Raw genomic sequence first — 7,812 nt, forward strand, 5'->3', positions numbered from 1 at the left:
CGTACAAGTTCCGGCCTTTTTGATTGGGAAAGATCAAACCAATTTGAACCGCTCACATCACAGTAGTAGTAGCGTAAAGGCCGTCAGTAGGGGGGCGGCCATAAAGGCAATGACTTTCACATCTCTCTCTCTCTATCTATAGATATCTAGAGAGAGAGAGAGATCTGCTGCGTGAGCAACCCGACTGTGCGTTACATGTGCTCTACAGGCCGCACTCCATCTTTCTTCCCAACGAGCCCATTTTTCTGGATTTTGAAGACGGGCTAAGCGCACACGCCCCTTATAGCAAGAGTAGCCCCCCTTTACACAAGAGAGCGAGAAGCGCAAAGTAGCAATTGGTGCTTCTCGCTCTATTGCTACTTTGGGCTACGCACCTTTACGCAAGAGGGGAACTTTATTGCGAAAGGCATGGTTTTCTACGGTCGGGCCCCCCTCCCACTAGTCCGGCTAGCTAGTGAGCGGTTCTTTCGGGCGGGAAAGAGGCCGGGCCGTACGGGCGGGCATCTCCCGCAACGCAAGCTGCATAGTTCGCCACCACCCGAGAAGCAAAAGATTCGAGAGTAAAGGCAGAAAAGACATGCATAGATAGTGGTCTAATGACAAGGGCCGACGACGGAAGCTCGGGACGGAGCCGTATGATGCGGAAGTCTCACGTACGGTTCCCTGAGAAGGGAGTGGCTACCTACTGGAGCTTCGACCAACCACCACCGGTCAATTCCGCTTTGGGGCCGCCCCTTACTCTACCATTATTATAGGGGTATGGGGTTCGAGACAAAGAAAGATCAAGGCAGCATATCAGTTTTTCCTATATACTTCACTTGGATCTGTTTTTATGCTATTAGCTATTCCGTTGATTCTTCTCCAAACAGGAACCACCGATTTACAAATCTTATTAACCACAGAATTTAGTGAGCGGCGCCAAATCTTTCTATGGATTGCTTCTTTCGCTTCTTTCTCCGTCAAAGTGCCTATGGTACCAGTTCATATTTGGTCACCCGAAGCTCATGTAGAGGCACCTACGGCAGGATCCGTCATCTTGGCAGGAATTCCTTTAAAATTGGGAACCCACGGGTTTTTAAGATTTTCAATACCCATGTTTCCCGAAGCGACACTTCGTTCCACTCCTTTCATTTATACTCCAAGCGCGATTGCTATAATATATACTCCCTCGACCACTTCAAGACAGATCGATCTTAAGAAGATCATTGCCCACTCCCCAGTAGCCCATATGAATCTGGTGACTATGGGTATGTCTAGTCGGGCGGCGGCCGTTAGGTCACCTATTTTGAGTTATGGACACACAAGGCCAAAACATGTGTGCCGGGCGTGCGACCCATCAACCTACTAGCAATGGGGGAGAAAACATAGCATGTCGCAACAAAAGCTTGATTCGAGGCGTCAGCAAAACACAGCCGTCTGTTCCAAAAACTAAACCCCCTTAGCGCCCCGGGACGGGAGTGAGGGACGGTCCTACGCGCAGGCAGCTGCAGAGGCAGCCTGCCTATAAAGCGCCTTATAACAATAGGGCCCAATAGGGCAAGCGCCTAAGCGCCTATTGCGACTTTGGGCGTGTGCTAGCCTAGCGCACAAGCCGCCGGGCACTCTAAGCCAACGAAGTCTGCGGCTTGAAGCGCCTATCGCTACAAGGGCGTTTCAAAAAGTGCCCCTCTTACTACTTAGGGCTTGTGCGCTAGACGAGGTCAGAATCTAATCTTTCTGTTGGCTTTCCAATTCATTCGTGAATAAGAAAGAAAGGGCTAGAAGCGAGCGCTTCTAGCTGCTTCGCCTGCTTCTTATTATGGCGTGGCGGAAATGAACGAAAAGCGAGATGAACGTGCTATTTTCAAATCGATTGATAGATGGCCTGATCTGTTCTGATAGATCGAAAGAGTAGGAATGGATAGAGAGGGAATCTATCAATAATAAGGGGAAAGATACTCAATAGATCAATAGATCGAAAGAGGATATCGCACTATTATGGATCCATCAGAAAGAAGATATGTATCTGATGGAGTCTACATCGTACGTAGAGCGCCCAAGCGCTTTTTGGGCCAGCTCCGTTCTCTTATCCATCGGTCCAATGCACAGGGCTCATCTCATGGAGGGAAAAGCAAAAATGTAGTTGTGTTGTTGTTGTTCGCCGCCTCGACGCATTCCCTTATCTCCCCGGCATCGTCCCACACAGAAAGAAAGAGTGCTCCGCCCCGGCCCGACCTGTAGGTCCGCTAACGTAAAGCGAGGAGTTGAGCCTGAACTGGCGAACCAAAGTCACTTTCGGAACCATACTTCCTACAGCTAACACGTGTCCAGTCCAGCGGGAACGCGCAGCGCAAACGAACGTGAGCTGCTATACCGAATCCCCCGCTGGCCATCGGGGACCGAGTGGTAAGGCCATGATCCGCAGGGGAACGGATCACTCATTCTTCCATTGGGGACAGGTGCACGAACGACAACTCCAAACGTCACACATCCGCCGCCTACCTACCGTATAGGTGGCACCAGCGAGATCCAGCTAAGGTAAGGAACTTCGTGTCGCGGCTGCTCCACTCCTCTGCGGTCTCTTGAACTGAACTTCGTTGCCTTCCCGCGCGCGAAGCGAATGGGCGCTGTGCCGTGGGTCAGTTTCGGGGCGGGGGGCGGAGAGAGACCAGAAGAATGAATCATTTGGATCGACGAGCCATTTCGTGAATCAATGGAATGTCTGTCTATCCATGAACATCTATTCTATCTGTAAGGGGATCTCTCTATCCATAATGAAGTCTTATATGGCATGATATGATCGCCTAGCCGTAGCCGCATATCAGCTGCGCTCAATATGCGGGATTTCTGTTGGATCAGATCTTTCGCTTTGACGGAAGCTTTTGGACCTAGCGAAAAGGACTCGGCGCCTTCGCGCAAGCAAGCGCGAGAGAAGCAAGCAAAGTAGAAGCTTTGCCAGAAGCAAGACGAGGAAGCGGAGCTGTCGTAGAAGCGGTAGCTTCCCCCGACCGACTACAATACAACAGTCGCGACCTACTTTGATTCAAGAAAAAAGGCCTTTTTTCTTGCTTTGCCCTATAGGGTACGCTCTGCTCGCCCTACTTTGATTCAAAAGAAAGGCGAACAGGGTTGGTTTGGCAACAAGCAGACGGCTCTCTATCATAGTTGCAAGGGGGCTGTTCGCCTTAACTACTTAAGTACCAAAGGCTGCTTTCGGTTTCATAAGGGGGGCTGTTGACTACAAGCTATCAGCGCTGTCTTAGATTGAATGGCAATAAGATAAGTCGACGTTCAATCTCTAAGGCGGGTTTCCGCTGAGAACGGAATAGTGTTCGTGTCCAAAGGTGAACAAAGCCTAGCTTATAGAGTTCGCTGCTTTTCCCAGGCCTACGAAGGGCTTATACTGCTCGCCTTTGTTTGATATGTTCATTCAGTACCAATACAAACTACAACTACACCAAAGCCCCAGGGCCACTATAGAAGCTAGAAGTAGCCTATAGTAGTAGTAGAGTAGTCGGCCTAACCAAAGCGTCACGACATAATCAAAAGGTTACCCTTCAGAATCTTAAGTAGGGGGCTTATCCCGCCCGCCTACCAATCAAAGAGGCTGAGAGTAAGCGTAAGCTCACCCGGAAGCTCGAAGAGCTTTCTCCGCCGGAGAGAGTGGAGAAGGGGAGAAGCGACTCGTCGTAGAAGCTTCGCTTCCGGGACGAAGCCAAGCCTAAAACCTAAAAGATCGACTTGGCGCAGGAGGCCAAGCATTCTGGGCTGGAAGGAGGCAAGCAAATGAAGGGAGGCATTACGGGCCGACTACAATAAGCAAAGCTTCGTAGACTCGACAAGTCGCTTATAGAATGCCGACTACTAAGTGAAGTTCAGTAAGGGGGGGGGAGCTGCAGAGGCCGCGGGCGTGTGCTGCAAGTGCCCCCCTCTTGCTATTTTGGGCCTTTAGGCACCTTATAGCAATAGTGGCACCCGCGCTTCGCTCGCTGGCGTGAGCGCTGGCTGTGCGAAGCCGACCACTACATAAGCCGCTGGCGGAGAAAGCTCTTCGAGCTTCCCTTCATTCGCTTCGCGGGAGCCGCACAGCACATAGCTGGAAGTCAGAGGGCCCGTACTACCTGCCTAAGCCTTCGCTCCGAGGGACCGTAGAATGGAAAGCGCCTTCTAAACTACTCGGCAGAAGGGAAGGGGCCTATGTATTTGCATGACCCCTGCAGATTTGACCCTACCTACACCCGGAGCCAATCCCCTAGCGGTCCTGCCACCACGCCGCAGAACGGGAGCTCGTGTGGAACCTTGGATTTCTGGCGTAACAGCGGTGGAACGTCAAAAAAAAGATGACGGCCGCGCGGGCCTACGGTACGGGGAATTCGGCCAAAATATGGACACCCGAAGGGCCCGGCACGCACAATCCTATCCTATCCGAGTCCGAGTTTACCCCGTCATTGCACTTCGGACAGCTTTGATCCAGCCCCGCATCATAAGGAGCACCCCCCTTTCGAGAGGTACCCAAATGGTACGGTACATAGGAGCTTGGTCTTTCTCAACGTGGTGTATAGCACGAAAAACCATTCGATACAAGATAGGGCCGTTCACATGAAAGAAGAGAATCAATCCTTTCTTCTTTTCTTTCTCTTTCTCGAGGGGGGAAAGAGAAGTAGGGTATTATGGAGGGAGGGGGACATTCGGGCGCATTTCTCAAAATCCTCCACTGCATCCAGGATCACAAGTGGAATGCTAAGCAAGGGTGGGGAGGCAGCGAGCTCCGCTGGAACAGAAAGCAGCAAGCAGCTGGGATGCGCGCGCTAGTCCTATTAGTATAGTAAGGCGCGCAGTTATGTAGTTTTAGCGCACACGCCCAAAGTTGCAATAGAGCGAGAAGCCTGCCTATAAAGCGCCTTTACACAATAGGGCCCAAGAGGGCTGAAGCACCTATTGCTATTGTAGGCTTGGGGGCTTGTGCGATAGAAGTGCGCGAAGCGGAGCGCGGATGCGCTCGCTCACTGGCTGCTATAAGCGCTAGCGCGCGTACTCTTCTGTGGAGTCGCACGGAACGAGCCTTGTCTTCCCTCCAACGACTAGCTCCCCTTTCTTGTTCCGGTCCGACAACGAGGACGCTGCCCTTCTCCTGTCGTGGAAGGACTTCAGCCTGTGGTGTGGTCCAACCCATGGGCGGAGTCGCCCTCATCCCCCCCCCCATTGCTCAGTGCTCCCTGCTGCTTCGCTGGGCTTTACCCGTCCCCGGCGTGGACGCGGGCTTCTATAAGAGAATGATAAGCTCTCTTAACAAGAAAACGCGAACCGCGCGGAGCCCACCCGAGTTCGTTTTCTGCCGCCACTGGCCGGCCGCTGGGGAAACACTGCCCGGCCCCCTCTCGGGAAACGGGGGTGGGGGTCCAACAAGCACTTGCTGCAGAGGGGGGCCCACAAGCACCCGGCCCGCCCCTTCTAGCGCACAAGCCCGCGGGCACTCTAAGTAAAGCCGACCTCTTTTTCGCCAGTGCTGACGCTGTGCGCGCGTAGATAAGGAAAGCAAAATCCCAGTGGGGGGGAAGGGGGGCCGGTGCCTTTCTTTTACGGCCTAAACTCCTATTTGTCAGCCGTGGGGAACTACTGATCGGTCGGGGGGAGGGGAAAGCGTGGGCCTACCTATCCCGATAGGACCCCCATAAAGGAACGGGAGCAGTTGAGAGGTTCCATATTGCCGAGCCGAAGGGCAGCACTTCTGTACGTGATCGTAGTATGTCACGTCGTCTCGTCCCCGCTGCATCGAAGAGTACCTATGCACTATGTTCCGGTTCACTGATAAGGAAGATAGAGTTGGGGTGGGGGTCTACGATGTGATACTCAAGTATGACCCGGGGAGATACATGCTAACTATGGGTAGGAAGCAGGAACCATTCTGTCAAAAATGTCGAGGGGTTACAGATCTCTTATACAACCATCGATCCGACAGAGCGGAACGACCAGAAAAAGAAGTGGAGTTAGAAAGCCGTATGATAGGTGGTAACTATCTTGTACGGTTCGGGGGGTAATCGGCGTACTCCGATCAGTGGGGGGGGAATATTTGGCTCTATCGAACATACAGGGAATTGGAGGTAGCATTCCACCGATGTCAAGTCATGGACCGGTTCCTTCAGCCCTTTTTCTATGTGTTGGTGTTCTATATGACCGACATCAGACTCGACTTGCTAGATATTACGGAGGTTTAGTGAGCACCATGCCGAATCTCCCTACCATTTCCTTCTCTTCCACTTTGGCCAATATGAGTTCACCTGGTACTAGCAGCTTTATCGGGGAATTTCCCATCTTAGTAGGAGCTTTCCAAAGAAATAGCTTAGTAGCCACATTAGCAGCGCTTGGGATGATTTTAGGCGCGGCGTATTCCCTTTGGCTATATAATCGTGCGGTTTCTGGAAATTTCAAACTCCTCCATAAATTCTCCGATCCAAATGGCAGAGAAGTTTCCATATTTCTACCTTTTCTTGTTGGAGGGGCGACCGTCCGTTGAACTACCAAAGAAAAAAGGGTAAACCAATGTGATCATGACATTGTAGGTGCTTGCGATGGGACGGATGCGACTTCCCTCATAAGTAATGGGTGGCATAGCCCGTTGCGGAAGTCCCCCCCTTTTTTTGATCCATTTCTTTAGGGAGCTTCAAAAGAAGGCCCCAAAGAAAGCGCACAAGCCCTAAGGCTCAGGCCCCCAAGCCATAAAGGCGCACAAGCCTTAGGGCACTTGACGCCCCTGCTGTTGCTGCAGCGCACACGCCCGCTTCTAGCGCACAAGCCCCTATTACGTAAAGGTGCTCCGCCCCTTTACGCAATAGAGCCGTAGGCGCCTATTACTACTTTGGGCTTGTGCGCTAGATGCAGCAGCGAGCGCATCCGCGCTCCGCTCACTGGGTGGGACCGAGAGAAAGAAAGAAAGGGGGGGCGACCATGCATGGCACTTCTCGACCGTGTCTCCGAGGGACAGTTGAACGAGCGACTCATGAATGCTGCCGGGTCGGACGAGCCAATAACTCGAACGCGTTCGGTCAGTTTTTTGAGCAAGAATCACAGCGTTACCTTACCTTCACCATGATACGGACTCCAAGTTCTTATGGCAGAGCACGAGGAGTTTCCAACTTCAATATGATGATGGGAATGGAAACCAGAAGCACGACTGGGGTCTTCGTGGTCCGAGATAATACTAACATCAGTAACAGTAACGTAAGCATGAGAGTTTTTGGTAGTACCGGTGAACCAGATGGCCGCGGCGAGGGAATCTGGGACGGAGGACTCGTAGTATCTCTCTAGATCTGGCAAAAGCGAAAGACCCCCTAACGTAATTCGAATGGGGGCTGACCGCTGAGCCCACTCTGGCCTCGCTGGGCGGGCCCCAGTGGGTGCGAGCTGGAGCTGCCATAGCTTATGGCTAGAGCAATGGGAGGGGGCCCCAGCAGAGAGAACAGTAAGGATAACGAGCGCGGAGCCCGCTTGGCGGGCGGCAGGAGCAGCGGGCAAGTGCTTGGTAGGCCAACAGCCCAGTGAACCGGGCGGGGCACAAGCCGCAAGTACGAGAAATTGGCCCCGCTCCGCTTTATTAAAAGCAAGGACCGCGGAAGGAGGTCGAACCAAGGACCTATGGAAGTCGGGGCTCGTCCCCGGTCAATATTGGATCAAACTATAGGGGGCCGTAGCACTGACCTCTTTTTTTATTGATTCAATACTATAGGGGAAAAGATCGTACTCTTCCCTACCGAGACAACGGACACTCTCAACGGATCCTCCACGCGCAGGGCATACCTCTTCCGTGCGTCTTTCTCGTGGCGGGAACAGAACAAC

At 52.5% G+C, this 7,812-nt stretch overlaps 1 pseudogene; it reads left to right on the top strand.

Annotated features, from left to right (window-relative positions):
* Positions 1-408: 408 nt before the first annotated feature.
* On the top strand, positions 409-7,806 carry LOC137957501 (NADH-ubiquinone oxidoreductase chain 4-like; annotated as a pseudogene).
* Positions 7,807-7,812: the final 6 nt, after the last annotated feature.

Source organism: Aristolochia californica, unplaced genomic scaffold, assembly GCF_029961685.1.
Source record: "Aristolochia californica isolate CCGP_79_NKW_82.1479 unplaced genomic scaffold, dmAriCali1.0.hap1 SCAF_202, whole genome shotgun sequence".
NCBI classification, from domain to species: Eukaryota; Viridiplantae; Streptophyta; class Magnoliopsida; order Piperales; family Aristolochiaceae; genus Aristolochia; species Aristolochia californica.